Below are 18,519 nucleotides of genomic sequence, written 5' to 3'. Positions count from 1 at the left end.
GCCACGGAGACCGCGCCATGGACACAGAGACCGTGCCACAGACACGGAGACCGCGCCATGGACATGGAGAGCACGCCATGGCCACGGAGACCGCGCCACGGCCACGGAGACCGTGCCACAGACACGGAGACCGCGCCATGGACATGGAGACCACGCCATGGCCACGGAGACCGCGCCATGGACACAGAGACCATGCCACAGGCACGGAGACCACGCCACAGGCACGGAGACCACGCCACAGGCACGGAGACCACGCCATGGACATGGAGACCATGCCACTGGCACGGAGACCATGCCACGGGCACAGAGACCACGCCACAGGCACAGAGACCACGCCACAGCCACAGCATGGAGGAGGGGGCCATGACACGGCGACTCCAGGGCAGGGTGACATAAACGATAGACAGCCCACTTGACCTTCTCAGTCTTGTATGCGTCCCCACGACAAGCGTACACCCTGTTTACTGCAGAGCACGCCCCCAGCAGAGCTGGCACCTGGCCGAAAATAAACGAGAAGCCAAAGATGCTGGGCCTGGAGCTGGGCTTGGGGGAGATGGTCTTTGCATGGGCAGGTGGCTGAGGGTCATAGAGGAGTGTGGATTGGCCTGGGGCCCCTCCATCGGGTCCACCTGGACCCCCTCTTCAGCAGCCAACAACCCCCAAGCTGCCCCATGTGCAGGTCTCCTACCTCCAGGCTGGAGTGGATCAGGACCTGTTCTCCAGGTGCCTGCGGCTACGCCAGCCCCACTGAGAGGCCATCAGCTCCTGGCACCCCATCTGGCAGCCCAGGACTGCTCCCCCATCCCGCCCTTCACGCTCCTCCCCTCCCCGACATCTCAGAATCTCTGCTGCAGAACCTCCTCTGTTCCTGGGGGCAGGGCGCCCATGTGGGGTCCCTGGCTTGTCCCTGCAGCCCCAGTGCCAGGGAGCGTTCGGTGTGTAGCAGATTCTACCGATGACGTTCGCTGGGTGGGAGGGGGTATCTAACCCAGAGGGATATGCATACAGCAGGCACCCAGGAACCAGACTCGGCTGACTGAGGCCGTGACCCCTTCTCCACCTTCGGAGCTGCTCCGAGGGGCCAAGAAGAGACTGCAGGGGGTGGGGAGGACACGGGGGACACTGCAGAGGCCGAGGCTGGGGACGCATGGCCCAGAGGCCCGTGCAGGGCTCCAACAGGTGTGGAGAAGACAGCGCTGGAGTCTCTCCTGGGGGGTCTCAACCCCTCCAGGTGGGCTCAACCCCTCCAGGAGCTCCTCAAGGTCACGGGGTGTCCGGAGTGAGACTTTCCAGAACCTTCCCTGCTGCCTTCTGCTCTCCAGGGCCGTGTGTGGATGGCCAGGGGCCCTTGTCCCAGGACCCCGCCCAGAGAGCCGGACCCCCCACCACAAACGCGGGCTTTGAGGGCAGCTATAAAGGCTGGCAACGAAAGCAGGAGGAAGCAGGGGCGCCAGGCAGGAGGTGAAGACAAAGGTCTATTTTAAACCAGAATTCAGGAAGATGAGAGGCAGCCACACCCGGGGGCGGCAGTGGGGACCACGGGGTGTTGCGGGAGCCTCGGTTACACTGACCTCTCTGCTTCGATATTTCACATTTTCCATGCTGCCAAGTCAAAAGGGATGGCCTTAAAGCTCGCGCTTGAAGGCTTCAGGGGAGAAGTCATAAAAGCCTTGAGGCGAGAGAAGAAATACACGCAAGATTACAGCCCCATCCTCCCCCGCAACAAGCCAGGTGCCTCTGAGGACACCAAACGGATGACATCGGTGGATTGGAGGCCGCACGCCCCCCGAGACGAGGACGGCCAGAGACACAGTGATGCAGGCTCAGCGTCAGCAGTGATACGAGAGGGAAGAGGAGCCGGGGGCGTCGCCTGGGGTCCACAGTGTCTGGCCCCCAGTGGGCTGCAGAGTCTCGAAAGCGTGGACCCCCCGGAGCTGGGCCCCGGCCTGGCCCACTGCAGAGCGGCCTGGGGCCTCCAGCCCCGCCCTGGGCCTTTGGGAGGCTCCAGCCTGATGACCTGGCTTTCCCAGGGGTCCAAGATATGCCCCCTGATTCACAATGGCTCCCCAAGGTCAACCACACCACGCCAGACACCCCGAGCTGGGAAGCTGGCGAAGACTGGGAGCCGGGGTCCGGGTGCTGCCCTCGGATCCTAGAGGCCTGGGCTGGGGGTGGTCACCCCTGGGAGACCACTGGTCCAGCGTGTCTCCTGCCGGGCAGCCTGGAGAGGGCCATGATGTGAGCTGGGGCAGAGGGTGCTGGCTGCCAGCCCCCCGTCACCTTCTCCCCACCACCGTGATCACCCCCAGAACTCCGCTGGGCTGCCGCGTGGCCGGTCACCAGCTCGGAGCCCTGGCAGCCCACGGGGAAGCTTCACAACTGAACAGCACACTTGTGCCCGCTTTTGCTGGGTGCCCACAGCAGCCTCTCTCGGGCTCCGGGTTGTACAACCTCTGGGGCCTCCTAGGAGGTGGCCCCACCAGCGAGACCTGAAGCCAGGAGCTGCCTGGAGGTGACGCCGGTGGGTCGGTGGCCTGAGCCCTCAGCCCCTGCGCACACACATGCCCTCCCCAGGGTGAAGGCCACCCCCTTACTCCCTTCCTTCCTCTTTGGTCACGACCTAGCTCTCAATGACGTGGCAATGGGCAGTCACTGCCCTGGCCAGCCACTGGGCAGCTTGGGGCACCACCAGCCTGGACACTGGGCACTGCCGAGTGTGCCCCGAGTGCCAGGGGCTGGCACTTGACTGTGCGAGGCCCTTGTCTCCCTTTCCCACCCTGAGTGCTCACCATACACACACACACACACACACACACACACACAAGCAAATCAGGGACGAAGCAGTTCCCCCAGGAGTGTCACCCCAGCCTTGGGGTGCCAGTGCCCCAAGTCTGGGCAGAAAGGCCTGTGGGACTACAGGCAGTGTGCTCAGGGCAGCTGCAAGTCACCCTCAGGAACCAGAGTCCCAGGGCTCCAGGGAGGGGCTGGCACTTTCCCCTTCTGAGACGGCTCTTTTGAGAGAGTGTTGCTCGGTTCCCAGGTAAGCATGGGTGATGCAAGCGCAGCGGTTCTCCCCGGGCTCACTCCCCAGGCCTGGACCCACCGGGAGCCTGGCAGCCGGGCAGGGACGGGCGGAGCGATGTGTGTGGCAGCGGGCACGCCTGGTGTGCCCAGGTCTCCCAGCTGAGCAGGACGCAGGACGCAGGCAGCAGAGAGCCTGGAGGGGCGCACGTCTCAGGGGCAGGTCAGCGGCCAGAGGCCAAGGACCACAGTGTCCCACCTGCAGACACTGGTCAGCAGCCTGTGTCCAGCGAGCTTGGCCGCCGTGAGATGCACGCTGGCCCAGGGAAGCCAAACACGCACCCTCCCTGGTGGGGAGGTCCCCCCAGCGGTCAGGCCCGGCGCTCAGCCAGGCACCTGAGGGGTCTGTGCCTCTCTGGAGACCCCGAGGTGGCCTCATCTGTATACAGGTTATCTCATCTGTATAGTAAGGCAGCTCCCTGACCCCACCTCCAGGATCGCTGGGTCCTGGGATGTCACCCCATGTCCCCGGAACGCCATCCCCTTCCCACCCAGCAGTCAGCCCGAGCCCGGCTCCTAACCATTGCTTCTCCAGGAGTCTCCGCAAGCTCCCGGCCCCTGCCCACTGTGGCCACCCTCTCCTGGGTGTGGCAGGCTGGAGGATGGCACCCCGGAAAAGATATGTGGACATCCCAACCTCACGGGCTGCGGAGGCGACCTCCTTAGGAAGTAGGGTTTCTGTAGACATGACCGAGTGAAGATGAGGCTGTCCTGGAGCAGGGGCCCTGGTCCAACGACCGTGTCCTTATAAGAGGAGAACAGGACACAGAGACCCAGGAGGAGGCCAGGTGACCACAGAGACAGAGGCTGGAGGGAGGCGGCCACAAGTCCAGGGACACCCGGGGCCCCCAGAGGCGGGGAGACGCAGGAAGACCCCTCCTTCAGAGCCTTGGGAAGGAGCCTGTCCTGCCAGGGCCTTGATTTGGGGCTTCCGCCTCTGGACCTGGGGGTCCGTTTTGGTTGCTGTAAACCACCAGCTTGCAGTCCTTGGTCAGGGCCGCCCCAGGCTCTCACACTAGGAGCTCAAAGCTGCCCTGAACCAAAGGTGAGTGTGGACGCTCCGAGGATGTGCCTGGGACACCCTGTGCCCCCAGGCCCCCTGCTGAGATGGCAGGAAGGGGGCCTCTCCACGCAGCAGAGCGCACAGACCTCAGACGGAGCTGACCAGGCGCCTCTCCCCTGTCCCCACCTGGGACACATCCACACCGGCCCTGCCTGGTCTGTTCCCACGAGAAGCGAGACTGAAGGCGAGCACACCACTCTGGCCCAAACCGAGCAGAGAAAGCCGGTGCTCCCTGGAGAACGGCCTGCTGTCGCTGGGGAGGGTCTCCAGGCAACAGGGATGCTGTGTTGGGGTCACCTCCCAGGCTCCGAGCAGGAGGCTCTCCGTCCCACCCCGCCCACTCCTAGGGAAGAGCCGGTGCTCAGAAGCCCCTGGAATCAGCCGTTGAAGCCCCCTCTGCCTCCCGAGCCAGACCCAAAAGAGCACATCACACTTTCCTACGACGTGGGCAGACGCCGGATGCAGCCGGGTGACGCGGGGACCGTGAGTCATCACGGGTCTCAGTGGGAAAGCGCCTCTCTCTCCAGTTCACTTTCCAGCCTCCTGACGGTGTCAGGGGAGAGAAGTCTGGGTCTTTACGCAGCGACGTCTCCACGAACCTCTCTACTTAACAGAAGCAGGGCAGCCTCGGGCGCAAAGCTGCAGCAGACAAAACGGGGCAGCGTGACCCACGGTATAATTTGGTGTTTCGAGCTCACTGTGTTTTTAGATTACCTGCTATTCATTACAGGTGAGGGTGATTCTCCAGTTGCAGTGACAATCTAAGGTTTCTCATAGATGCACATGTACTTAAGTAAAAATAAATGAGTGAACTCAGCCATGTTCTAAAAACACTGCAAATAGATGGGGAGAAAGTGGAAACGGTAACACATTCTATTTTCTTGGGCTCCAAAATTACTGCGGATAGTGACTGCAGCCACAAAATTAAAAGATGCTTGCTCCTTGGAAAGAAAGCTATGACAAACCCAGACAGAGCATTAAAAATCAAAGACATCATTTTGCCAACAAAGGTCTGTATCGTCAAGGTTATGGTTCTTTTCCAGTAGTCACGTGAGAGCTGGACCATAAGGAAGGCTGGGCGCCAAAGAATTGATGTTTTCAAATTGAGGTGCTGGAGGACTCTTGAGAGTCCCTTGGACTGCAAGGAGATGAAACCAGTCAACCCTAAAGGAAATCAACCCTGAATATTCATTGGAAGGACTGATGCTGAAGCTGAAGCTCCAATCCTTTGACCACCTGATGCAAAGAGCCAACTCATTGGAAAGGACACTGATGCTGGGAAAGACTGAGGGCAGGAGGAGAAGGGGGCGACAGAGGATGAGATGGGTGGATGGCATCACCGACTCAATGGACATGAGTTTGAGCAAACTCAGGGAGATGGTAAAAGACGGGTAATCCTGGTGTAATGCAGTCCATGGGGTTGCAAAGAGTCAGACACGACTTAGAGAATGAATGACAACAATGACCCAAGTCTCCAGAAAAGGGTTAAATTATTTCTCATTTATACCTAAGGCTGCAAGGCATTGTGTGCAAAGCATTTTAGAAAGATTTTCCTTGAACGTGGGAAGGCTTTTAAAGGTCTGGCGCTGAGCAGGGGATGCTGCTCTGGCCGGGGAAAGGCCCCCACGGCCTGAAGGAGTGGGTTCCTGGGGGCACAGTTTCCACAGGGTTATTCCTGCCTGGCAGGCCAACTGGGGCCTGACCAGAGGTGGGATGCTCCGGACTGGACTGGGAAGTGATGAATGGCCACGTCGGGCAGAAGAGGCTCGCCAGAGATAAACAGCATGTTCTTTATGCTTTTGAGATTTAAAAATAAACTGGAAAACGACACAGTTTAAAAATAATGAACAGGCGGGAGAACAGTCATTTGCCTGTGTGTCTTCCTCCCAGCATTTGTTAAACCGCAGTTTAAAAAACAATCTGCAGCTCTGCTGGACGGCAGGGACACGAGCTGGTGGGAACACGAGCTGTGGGGGCCAGAGGCGGCCCCACGTGGGAGAAGCCCCTCAAGGGCCCACTCAGCACGGAAGAAGCCTCTTTTCCCTCTGCACTGGGAGCTCTCGGTAGGAAGCCCATAAGGTCAGACCTATTAGGTGCGCCCGGGGCCACTCCCTGAAACAGCGTCTGCTACTCCCAGCTAAGGGTCTGCTCCCCTCCTGGGCTCTGGGTGGAGGTCTCCATGGGCTTCCCTTTGCATCCTCCAGGAGCCCATCAGGTCTGGTAACAGGGAGGAGCAGGGGACCCCAGGGAAGACCCCCACCAGCATGGTAGGGAGCACGCGCTCCGCCCTCAGGACTCTGCACACGGCCGCGGGCACAGAAAGGTCTGCGAGCATCGGGACGAATGGCCCGGTGGCTCAGCATCCGCTTGGCCACCCAGCCCGCCAGAAAGGCCACGTTTGGTTCCACACGGAGGGTGTCTGCTGGACTGGGCAGCAGGCAGTGGGGAGGGGAAGCCCAGATGCTGAGGCTGGCAGGGGGTGCTGTCCGGCAGGTGGGAGGCCAGGGAGCAGTAGGACCTGGTGGCCGCAGCCGTGCTGACCCCACAGACGCCCACGACTCCCTGCCCACAGGTGGAGCTCAGACGCGGATAAGCGTGACTGGGTGTTTGTGTGAGAACCTCATATGGTGTGGGCTTCTGCCTCCATCCCAAGTCCAGGCACTGGAAATGCTGGCCAAGGGATCCCGGGCGGATATAAGACCATCAGGATCCAAGGGAGCGAAGTCTGAAAACATTTCCAGACATTTATGGGTGGAAGAGGCTCTGATCACCACAAAATCTTACTCCCTACAAACATTTGGGCCTCGCAGGAAATAAAAATAGAAACACACCCCAAGAACCCACTGATGAGTCCTCCCCCTGTGCTGGGGGCCCAAGGTCATGGTCGTGGCTGAACTGCACCAGCCAAAGCCCTGTGTTGGGGTCCTGACCCCCAGGACCTCAGAATGTGGCTGTATGTGGAGACAGGGTCTTCAAAAAGGTAGTTAAGGTAAAATGAGGTCACTAGGGTGGGCTCCTAATCCCACAGGACTGGGGTCCTTACAGGAAGAGGAGATCAGGACACAGACACACTCAGAGAGATGACCCTGTGAGGACACGGGGAGGAGACGGCTGTCTGCACACCCAGGGGGAGGCCTCAGGAGGACCAGCCCTGCCCACCACTGGGTCTGGGATTCCAGCCTCCAGGACTGGAGATGACGAGCATCTGTAGCGTCCGTTACAGCAGCCAGAGCTGACTAATATGCCCACACGAGCAGGCTTCCCCGAGACAGATGGATCAGCACCCAGCACCCGGGGAACAGGGGCATCTCCCTGGCCACACCCGGGGAGTGCAGGAGAGGAGGTTTCTCTCCCAGGGTGGATGCCCAGCACAGGGGCCCGAGTCCTGCCGGGGACACTTCCCAGCTGGTGGCCGTGGCCCAGGGTGTCCCCCAGCTCCCAGAGGCCTGGGGTACCAGCATCACCAATGGCCCTCTGCACCCAGGCCCCAGGAGACCAGACGACTGGGCAGCTGCCTTCCACCAGCAATCTGCTTCCACGGAACAGCCGCGTGGAAATACCGTGGTCTCGGTCTTGGCCGCCATCTGGGTCCCAGGTTTGGCGTGGGGCGGGGGTGTGTTTCAGCCTGGGCCCCTCCTTGCTCCACCCAGCTCCAGGCAAAACCTGCAGACCCTCAGCCAGCCACCCTCCCTGGACCATTGACGTCACAGGTTCAGTCTATGCTTTTCAGCTTAACCGAAGTATAATCAGCAAATAGAACAGCGAGACATTTAAAGACCTGTAGGTCATGCTGATCCGATACATGTCTCAGTGAGAGGGAATTCTTCCAGTCTAGTTAATTAGCACATCCATCGGCTCACATTGGTATTTATTTTTTTCTTAATGAGAACAGTTACGTTCCAGTCTCCCAGTGAATTTCAATTCTACAACAGTGTATCAACTACAGTCATCACTTTACATGTAGTTCTTGCTTTTAATTAACAGAATGACTGGTCCCTGAGCGACCCCTCGGGGGACCCTGGCTGACATCTGTGTGTGCACTTGGGAGCTGATTGTCAGCCTGCAGCCCACGGAGAGGTGGAAGAAAGACCTCCCTCCAGAGGGATTCAAGGCGACAGACAGTCCTGGCGGGTCTCCAAGGCCAGGAACGCCGGGCGATGCGCTAGGAAAGGGCATCTTGAACCCAGACAGCACAGTGAGCCGAGGACCTCATCCACCAGGAGACGCATCCCCAACCTACCCACCCGGGCTGGGTCCCCACGCCCACCCCATGACTCTTCAGCACCACCCGTGGCTGGGTGTCCTTCTCCAGGGGAAAGGCTGGCTCCCCTCTACGTGCGCTGGGGTGTCCATGGCAGGCACATGGCCCCATCCAGTTGGGCTGCTTATGTGCTCCCCCTGGGACCCCGAGACCTCGCCCCAGGCCCATACCCCAGAGGAGCGCCTGCCTACGTGCCCCAGGAGACCCAGCGTAAGACGGGATCAGATGGAACTGACCCAAGGCCTCTCGACCGAACAGTGGGCCTATGAAAAGTGTTAGTCGCTCAGTCGTGTCCAACTCTTTAAGACCCCATGGACTGTGTAGCTCGCCAGGCTCCTCCGTTCACGGAATTGCCCAGGCAAGAATACTGGAGTGGGTTGCTGTTCCCTTCTCCAGGGGATCCTCCTGACCCAGGGATGGAACCCAGGTCTCCTGCATCGCAGGCGGGTTCTTTATGGTCTGAGCCAGCAGAGGCCCAAGAGCTCCCTCAGTGATGGAAAATAAGGAAAGTCAACGGGGCACGGGCACTCAAGACCACCACGGCCAAAAGAAGCTGCAAAGGCTGCGTTTTCGGGTTTTTGCACCTTCTCCATGACTCCGGGATTACGGGAAGCGAGAAGGGCGTGAAGGCAGCGTGACTGTCACGCGACAGTTGTCATGCAGCCACAGGGCCTGCGCTCGTCTCTGGACTCGCCCCAATACGGCAAAGGCGCAGGGGCGCACGGGGGGCGTCAGCTCCGCGCCCCCGTGGGGGGACCGCGGAGGCGGGGGTCAGTTCCCACGCTGGAACTCTGGGCTCCCGGCCTGAAGCAAGCGGAGCCAGAGGTCAGGACCTCGATGAGGCGGGATCGGTTGTATTCTCTTGTGTGGTTTCTGTGTGTAAACCTTTCCCAGCCATTAATCATTAATCAGAACTGAAATCAAAGATAAGGAACGATCCCTCCCGGCTGGCAGAGCCTCGGCCGACGTGGGCCGGACGGCTGTGCCATCGGCGGGGGGGGGGGGCAGCTCTGTGCTTCAGACGCGTCCTCCTCTCGTCTCCGGGGCCAGTGCTGCCGCGCCCTTTTCACAGATGGGAAAACTGAGGCCTGGAGCTTACAGGACCTGCCCAGGGCCCCCTGGCTAGTGACGTGTCCGAGCTGGGGGGCTCTCGCCTGGTTCTTGGACCACTGAGCCCACGATGCAACCATTGCACAGCTCGGCATCCATGTGGTCGGACGGGAGGCTTCAGAACCCCCATGGCAAGTCAGGAGCCCCCTCTCCAGGGCGCTGCTCACAGTAGACTCAGGGCATCTGGGTTAATGAGCTCCCGTGACCCGCCTGCCACCGCCTAAAACAAAACACCCAAACCAAACAAACAGGAGCAGCGGCTCACTGACCCGTCAGGAAACAAGGGACAGTTTCCCAGCAAGCGGGCGGAGGCGAGGGCCTGGCCCAGGGTTCTGGCCCGGAGACCCGCCCCAGCCCCAGGGGAGAAGGGATGGTCTGGACCAAGAGGTGGTGTGTCCACAGTGGAACGCGGCTCAGCCACGAGAGAAGACCAACGCCTGCTGTTTGAGGCAACACAGATGGATCCCAGGGCATTACGCTTAAATGAAACAAGTCAGATGGAGAAGGATAAACCCTGCAGGGTCTGACTCGTATGTGGAATCTAAGCAACAAACAAAAAAGCCAGAACAAGTGAACAAGCCAAAAAGATACAGAGGGGCCGTGGTTGGGGGGCACGGGCGTGTGACATGGGTAAAGGGGTCATCGGTGCCGGATGGGGTGCAGACCACCCTGTGTGAGCACGCCGCGGAGGATACAGAGCTCGAAGTACCACATACACATCCTATACACACATGAAACCGACATCCTCTTGTAAATCAGCATCACCTCGGTTTAAAAAATATTTATAAAATGTAATATAATATGTGCTAAGTCGCTTCAGTTGTGTCCGACTCTGTGTGACTCTATGGACTGCAGCCCGCTAGGATGCTCTGTCCATGGGATTCTCCAGGCAAAATCCTGGAGTGGGTTGCCACGCTCTCCTCCAGGGGATCTTTCTGACCCAGAGATCAAACCCACGTCTCATGACTCCTGCACTGGCAGGCGGGTTCTTTACCATGAGCGCCGCCTGGGAAGCCACCCTTAATATAGTATATTTCGGGCAAAAGAGAAGCGCAGATAAGGGGTGAGGTGGACCCATGCAGGGCCCGCAGACAAGGTGGTGGGCCGGGGCTGCGCTGCCCAGACGCCTGGTGTGTTCCCCGCAGGCCTGCTGGGTGCTGCCAGGCCAGCGGGAAGGGCGCTCCAGGCAGGGGTTCAGCACCTGCTAAGGCACAGAGGTGCCGATTACATCAGAGTGAGCGCCCAGCAACCTGGAAGAGCAGGGCGGGGCTGGGGGGTGGGGGCTGCCCCAGGCTGAGAGGGCACCGGCCCAGCGCCAGGCGGCTGGAAGGTTCTCCTGCAGGACAGGCCTCCGCTGCTGCTGGTGGGGGAGACGCCCAGCCCAGGGAAGGTCTGCGTGGGAAAAAAAGCGGGACTGCGTGGCCGAGGTCCCGGCGGCCAGCTGAGCACTGAAACTCCACTTCGGTGTGTGTGTGGGGGGGACGCCTTCCCCTCTCTCCAGGGGCCTCCAGAGCTCACTACCGACCAGCAAGGATGACCCACCCTGGCCACTGAAATGGACAAGCAACCGGGCCCCATTCCTGACTGTCCTCACCCTCCGGGCCACCCAGTGGGGCTGAATTCTGATGTTTCTGGGTCAACGTGTCGTCTTTGCTACTGCTGCTAAGTCGCTTCAGTCATGTCTGACTCTGTGCAACCCCACAGACAGCAGCCCACGAGGCTCCCCCGTCCCTGGGATGCTCCAGGCAAGAACACTGGAATGGGTTGCCATTTCCTTCTCCAATGCATGAAAGTGAAAGTGAAGTCGCTCAGTCGTGTCCGACTCTTAGAGACCCCAGGGACTGTAGCCCACCAGGCTCCTCCGTCCATGGTATTTTCCAGGCAAGAGTACTGGAGTGGGGTGCCATTGCCTTGGCAACCCCAAACTCTCCTAGCCTCTCAGGACCAAGGGCTGGGGCTCTTCCCATCCCCCTCTTTTTAAAAAGCTTGAGAGTATACTTATTAGAATAAATACATTGGTTAGACACCTAGATTAAAACGGTAAAAGGATTTTCATACGGTTTTTAGGCACGATACACACTGTTTACGACAGCATCAGTACTTGGATTTGGGATCTGGGGAAAGATAAAACTCACTCAACCTTCGGGTCCTGCCTGTGGGTCCTGCCCCCCAGGGGACCCGTCCCTAGGGCCGGGAGCTGAGTTCCAGAGGCAGCGTGGAGAACTCAGAGCAGGGTCCCAAGCGGAAGCAGTGTGGGTGGGCTGGAGTGGGTCAGGGCTCTTCAAAGTGGGCTGCCGGCTTCGCTCCAGAAGCGGGTGGAGGATGCAGGAGGGGCACCAGGCCCCCCAAAGGGCTCACTCGGGGCAGCCCTCGTGGGCGACTAGCAAAGCCCCCTCCTGTCCTGCCCCAGGACTGCAGAGACTACGGGCAGCAGCAGGGATCCGCTTCAGTGACACCAAGTCCTGGGTGAACCCGAGGGGCTCGGGGAGAGATTTCCAACCCCAAGTCTTATGGCATTCACACTTTTGAAAATGAGTGAACACTTTCTTCCACGTAAAACCTGCTGGAACCTTCAGCTATAAAGCAGTGGGAAGGGCAGGTGCTGGGGACCCAAGCCCTCTAGAGATGGGCCTCTGGATGCCCCCTCTCTCAAGCTCCTGCCCTGGGACTCCCCGTCTAGGCGGGCAGGAATGTGGGACACAGGATGGCAAAGATCTGGGGGTCTTAAGGGAGACCTACGGATAGGGCTTCCCTGGTGGCTTAGACAGTAGAGAATCTGCCTGCAATCCAGGAGACCTGGGTTTGGTCCCTGGGTGAGGAAGATCCCCTGGAGAAGCAAATGGCCACCCACTCCAGTATTCTTGCCTGGAAAATCCCACAGACAGAGGAGCCTGGGAGGCTACAGTCCATGGGGATCAAACACGACTGAGTGACTGACACTTTCACAGATGGGGAAACTGAGGCCTGGTGAGGACATGTGGTGATCTCTGCATTTTCAGGGCAATGGTTTCCTTGTCTCTTTAGTGGGAGTTGCATGGACCCTGTGAGCCCTAGGCCCTCAAGCCCAGCTTGGCTTGGGGAGGGGAGACGGAGGCCTCAGGTGAGTGTCTGCACTCACTCAGGACATCGGGACAAAGGCTGCTTCTGTGGGTCAGTTTGCACTCAGGAGATGCTAAATGCTAAAGGCCATCTAGGTGCAGGGAGCTGGAGCTCTCTATCTGCGGGAGGAGTCCTCTCCCCACCTGCGCTCACCTTTGGGCTTTAAAATGAAGCCTCAGCCCCCCTGCCCTCCCCAGACCCCCAGGCCCTTCCATGTGCCTGGCCAACATCACCAACACGTGGCCGATGGTCACCCACTTCCTGACTTCTCTTGGGACTGCGGAGGGCCCGGGTTACACAAGGGGAAACGGAGCTTTGGAGAGTAAAGAAACTGCTGGCCCCAAGGCCTGGGCTAGGAATCCCCGAGCCTCTTCCTTGGCTCAGCCCCCAAATCCACCATGATGCCTGGCGCTATCTACCCCAGGCCCACCTCCAACCCCAGGCCTGCACCAGGGCCCTGGGGGCCGGCCAGCTCAGCCCAGGCCAGCTGGCAGACGGGCTAACAGGGATCCAGACTCCCCGCAGGGACAGGGTTATGCAGGAGGGCCTGTCCTGTCCCTCTGGGTGGCTGAGCACTGATCCAGAGAGGGCCTCGGCCGGGGCACCGAGGATGTGGACATAGAGGCGTCCCGAGCGGGCAGGGGCTCGTCCGTGGCCACGTCTGGCCACACTCTCAGAGCCCTGCCCCAGATGCCACACTGGCCTTTAGGTCCCCCCTGGGAGGCGGGTCGGGGTGGGGGAAGGGGGACTCCTCCCATTCCCTGTCCTCGGGGTTGGAGTGACGAGCCCCACAAGCTCAAGGTCCACAGGAGGATGTGCAAGGGCCCCGGACCTCTGGGTGTCCCCCCGAGGGTGAGTGAGGACTGGCTGTGACACCCGCCCCACACCCAGTCCAGCAGCAAAGCCATAAAAACACATTGAGCAAACGTGTCAATAAATAACAGCGGAGGCCTGTCCCTGGGCTCTCTGACCTGGAAGGTTCCGTGCTCAAGTCTGCAGACCTCAGGGGCCGGTCCCTCCCCAGCTCCGCCCCGCCCCACACGGTGACCCCTGAGTGGGGTGGGTGAGCGTCACCCTCCCCGACAGGCCAGGCAGGTCTTGTTCTCCCACTCACCCTCCGGCCACTCCCTCTGGCCTCCTGGGGACGCGGCTCTCCCAGCAAGGGCAGGCTGGAGAGAGCCCCCGAGGAGCTGCCCCTGCAGCCAGCACAGCCCCAGTGACAAACCCCTGGGAGACCCCGGCCCATTAACGGGCTCTGCTGTAGGGCTCTCGCACAGGCGGGCACAGACTGCCCCACCGCCCCACCCTCCCCACGCCCTGCACAGGCCTGGCCCTTTAAGCCACTTCCCCTGTGCCGTATTCACCCCAATAGGCGGGCACATCAATACCGCCACCTGAACCCTCCCACAGCAAACGCACTTTTACTCAAGTGGAAGCTGCTGAAAATGGGCCCGCGCTGGCTGTGATCCAGCCAGCAAGGGAAGGGACAAAGGCACTGCCCCTGCCCACTGTCTGTCAAGGACCGAAAGGCTCCCTCCCTCCTGGCTCAGAAGCAGGCCCTTGGCTTGGTTCATCTCCTCTGGGCCATCGCCCCTTCCTCCTTCCTGGGGACTTGTCTAATCCTGGTCCCCAATCCCACCCTGGCCTTGAAGAAAGGAAAGTGACCCCCAGCTGGTCACAACAGTCAGGCTGGCCAGCGGCCTGTGGGAGGGGGTGCCCCATAACCCCCGCTTCATGTGCTCGTTAACCTGTAAAGCAGTCCTTCACTGGGTTATGAGTGGCACTGCCCAGCTGTGGGGCCTGGACACCCTTGCAGCTCCCCCCTCTCCATTTCAGCCAGGGTCAGAGAGGGCCTGGGCAGCCTAGGCCCCCTTCCATTCACCCAGTAAATATCAGGCATTCCCCCAGGTCAGCTACTCTGCACACAATACTTCCAATCCAGGAATGGCAGGACCCCTGGGAAGGGGGCAGGCTGGGTCCGTCCTTCCGAGGGCACAGGCCACTCAGGTGTCCCACCTGCCAATGCTGGTGAGGCCCACAGACCAGGAGGGAAAGGCAGGATGGGGTGTCCCTGGGCAAAGACGATTCTACTGCTTCATTTGAGCACCTACTGTGTGCCAGGCTGGTGGTCAGAGACCCGGGGATACCAGCACCTACTGTGTGCCAGGCCGGGGGGCAGAGCCCCAGGGAACACCAGCACCTACTGTGTGCCAGGCTGGGGGTCAGAGCCCCAGGGTACATCAGGCAACGAGTGAAGGATAACCCAAATGCCAACACGTTGCCTGCCGTGGGCCCAGCTGCTCTCTCTGTATCCATCCACTCAACTGAACGGATGCAGGATGGAGATGGTTTCAGAGACGACGGATCACGGTGCTGAGAAAACGAAGCCTCGCACCTTGGAAGGGAGGAACAGAGGCCAGTCTGGAGACAGGAGTGGGTGGAGGGTGGACTTGAGAGGTGAGCACAGTGCTGGCTCTGAGGCTTTTGCCAAGGGCCCAGTGGGTCCCTTGGGGCTGGCCAACCAGGCTCGCTCGTGTCCTGCGCCGTGGGAACAGTCTCTCACTGGCTTCATGACCCAGATAACCTTGGCAATTCTCTGACGGCCCTGCGGCTTCCCGGGGCCCGGCCGGGTGGTTCCAGGGCCCCTCCCAACGGTCCTCAAGCCTCCCTCTCTGAATTCCAAGGGCCTGTGATTCGGGCGCAGGGATTCCGTCCTCGGGGACTCCCAGGGGCACTTCCAGGTGGCTCCATGTCTTGGGTGTGCAGCGCTTCTTACCTTGACGGCCGATTCCCCAGCTACCTCACTGGACAAAGAACTCGAAGCCAGAGTCCTTTTGTCCCAGACCCAAGTCGCATCTAAGCCCTGGCCTTCGATGGGGCCTGACTTCAATCCTGACCACAGAGCAGGTGCCCACTCCCCTTAGTGGGATACCAGGATATGACAACTCTACACCCACGGGCACACAGGAATCCTGGCTTGGAGCAGCTGCAACGCTGGAGGACACACAATCCAAAGTCCAAGGCCTTTGTCCTCAACACCACCATTCCCTGGACGAGTTCTATCTGCTCACACAGCTCCCCAGCCACTGAAGGTGACGAGCCACCAAGGCCAGCTGCAGACCTGCACAGAGCTCATCCCCGGGGCTTTTCCCTCGACCCGAGGGCTCACAGGGCAAGTCCAGCCCCGACAGCAGCCCTCTGCTCCTCTGTGACGGCCTCGAACAGCACGCCCGGCCCTCGGAGGGGCCACTCAACCCTGCCCCCACTCCCTGACTGTGCCGCCCTGGCTCCCCACCACTCCTGAGAGCAGCCAGGCGGTTCTACCCGACCTGTGGACCCCTCCCTTCAAATCCAAAAGATGGGGATCCTTTTGACGCACGCCATGCGCCCCTGAACAGCCCCCAGCCCCAGGGTTCAGGCCTCACCCGGGTAACTCTTCCTAACTACGGCTGCACACCTGTCCCTTGAGTGAACGGGAAGCGGGGCGGGCACGCTTCCATCACCTTGGGTGCAGTCTCGTCCACCTGTGCATTGTGTGGGTGTGCGTGTGTGTACCACCACACACGCGCACACTCTGGCTTAACCACGGCATCAGCGGGAAGCGCAAGTCCCCCAAACACCTGCTGAAAACACCCAACAACCTTGAAAGCACTGGCCTGTCACCCAGGTTTTCTCCCTCCTCCAAGTGCAGCGTGTCACCTGACTGCACAGTTCAGGAAGCTTCCAGGAAGACAGATTTCAGGACAGAAACTGACCCCCGGACCTTCTGAGCACCGTAATGACCATCCTAGGGGGGAAGGACTGCGGCCGGCATTCTGGAAAGAGCCGGAACTGACCTTTGGAGACTCAGCTGACCCCTTAGCCCGACTCAGGCCAGCCTGACCCCCAGGTCCAGGAACGAGGGGCTTTTCTCCGGTGTCCAGGATTCACTGCCCACATGGGTCCACGTCGGCACTGCGGCCTCCCCAGGAAGGGCCCAGGACTCCCGGCAGCTGGCGGGCCTCCACCTGGCCCATCTGCTTTGTCACCATCTCTAAACACAGCTGGCAAGACAGACCACACAGACGCACCGAGTGCCTGCCCTCCTGGCAGCCGGGCCCTGCCCTGCATGGGTGCAGGCAGACAATGGGACCACAGACCTGGAGCCCGAGGGGAGCTGTCCAGACGCACCCGCCAACTGCAGGTGGCCCACAAAGCCCGTCAAGTTCAAGGAGTGGCGTGGCCTCACACAGCCAGGGAAATGGGTAAAAGCCACAGGCCAACCACTCTGCCTGCCATTGTTGAGGGCAGGGCTCTGACGTCTGGGACCCGGCCCACCCGGCCCACACAGGTCCCCACCCTGGCTGTGACCAGACTGCGGCTGGACCCGGCCTGGGGGCGTCCCTGGGGCAGGGGGAGCCACAGAGGTCAGCCTGTAAAGAGCACCTTGAAGGGGCTCCGGCAGATTATCTCTGGTGCAGACCGAGTAGCGAGTTGCAAAAACCTCCAAATGGTGAGACAGAGGAAACCCAACCAGCTGCTTGGCCGGGGCCTGGCCCATGATGATTGGGGGCAGAGAAGCCCACCTCCCCATGGCGGGGCCTGTCCACACCCCCCGGGGGCCACTCAGAGCCCCGATTCCAGGGTCTTCCACAGCAGACTGCCGAGCTGGGCGGGGGTGGGGGGTGGGTGGAGGGTTGGTCCAGGCTGTCCCTGGGGGTCCCAGGGGGCAGTGGCTGCCCCCCAGGGCTGCTGGCACCCCGACCTCACATCCCACCCTTCCCCGACACCCAGGCATCCTCAGGTGCACAGGACCCTCATGCAGACTCATGTCCCGGGAACAATGTTGGAGGCTCCGAGTCTTCAGGGGCTCAGTGGTCTAGAGAAGGAGGGGGGTGGGGACAGCAAAGGTCCCCCCCCACTCCCGAGCTCAGGCAGCCTCACTGGGAACACAGACCAAGCCCGGAGCTGGAAGGCCAGACCGCAATCCAGACCCCAATACAGACCCCAAGCAAAGGCAGCACGCGCCCTCCCCGCAGTCCCTGCCCCTTCAAGACTCCCTGGGTCTGGGCTGAGCGGGGACACAGAAGCGGCTCCTCCAGGCTGCCTCTTTCAAGCCCCCCAAACTGGGAGCCCAGTTACCCGACGCACCTCACGTTCAGCACCACCCGCCCCCCAAAGCCGCCCGCGTCTGCGATCGTCCCCGCGTCACCCCGGGCTCCCCAGGGCCGGTCACTTTCGGGGGCTGCAGGGCTGCGCCCCTGTCCCCCGGGTCCGCAGACTTTGGCACGGGGTTCCCCCGACCCCGCAGCCCGCCCCCGCTCCAACCGGCGGCCGGCTGGACGCTCCCGACCCTCCGGGCCGCAGCCCCTCCGGCCCCCTTCCCGCCCGCTCCCCGGCGCCTCCGCAGCCCTGCCGCCCCCTCCCCGCCCGCGGCGCTCCTACCGTGAGAAGCGGGGCGCGCTGGGCCGGGCCGGGCCGGGCCGGGCCGGGCGCGCGGGGGCTCAGCTGGCGACGCGGCCCGGCTGCAGGAAATGCCAAAAGACTGATCCAACCGCGGGAGCGGAGGGAGGGAGCGCGGGGCGGAGGAGAGGAGGCAGGGCGGAGGGACGGAGGGCGCGGCGGCCGCAAAACCCGGGCGGGATCGCAGTGCGGAGCCGGCGCGCCTCGGACCCCCGCCCCTGCCGGGCTGCGCCCCGCTCACCCGTCCCGCTGCGGGGCTCCTCCCCTACCCCCAGCCCGCCCCGCGACGGGGGTGCGGACCCTCCTCCGGAAAAGGGGTGCTGGCGGTGACTGGGGTCAGCCTCCAGGGTGAGGGGTGTGGGAGGGCCCGTCGTGGTCACAGATGCTTGCAGGCCTCCAGCACCCCGCTCCCAGCCAGGGTGTGGGGAGACCCCTCTCTTTCTGAGCCCAAGGCTCTTACCAA

General features: G+C 61.3%; 1 protein-coding gene across 1 annotated transcript in view; it reads right to left on the bottom strand.

Annotated features, from left to right (window-relative positions):
- OSBPL5 (oxysterol binding protein like 5) overlaps window positions 1-18,141 on the bottom strand; it is a 66,095-nt gene extending 47,954 nt beyond the window's left edge. The window contains exon 1 of the mRNA XM_061407340.1: window positions 18,039-18,141. The gene's annotated coding sequence lies outside the window, so the exon portion shown is untranslated. The remainder of the gene's footprint in view (window positions 1-18,038) is intronic.
- Window positions 18,142-18,519: the final 378 nt, after the last annotated feature.

The sequence above is a fragment of the Bos javanicus genome, chromosome 29 (assembly GCF_032452875.1).
Source record: "Bos javanicus breed banteng chromosome 29, ARS-OSU_banteng_1.0, whole genome shotgun sequence".
In the NCBI taxonomy this organism is placed as follows: domain Eukaryota; kingdom Metazoa; phylum Chordata; class Mammalia; order Artiodactyla; family Bovidae; genus Bos; species Bos javanicus.
Note: the sequence above shows the minus strand (reverse complement) of the source record. Positions and strands in the feature narration are given on the sequence as shown.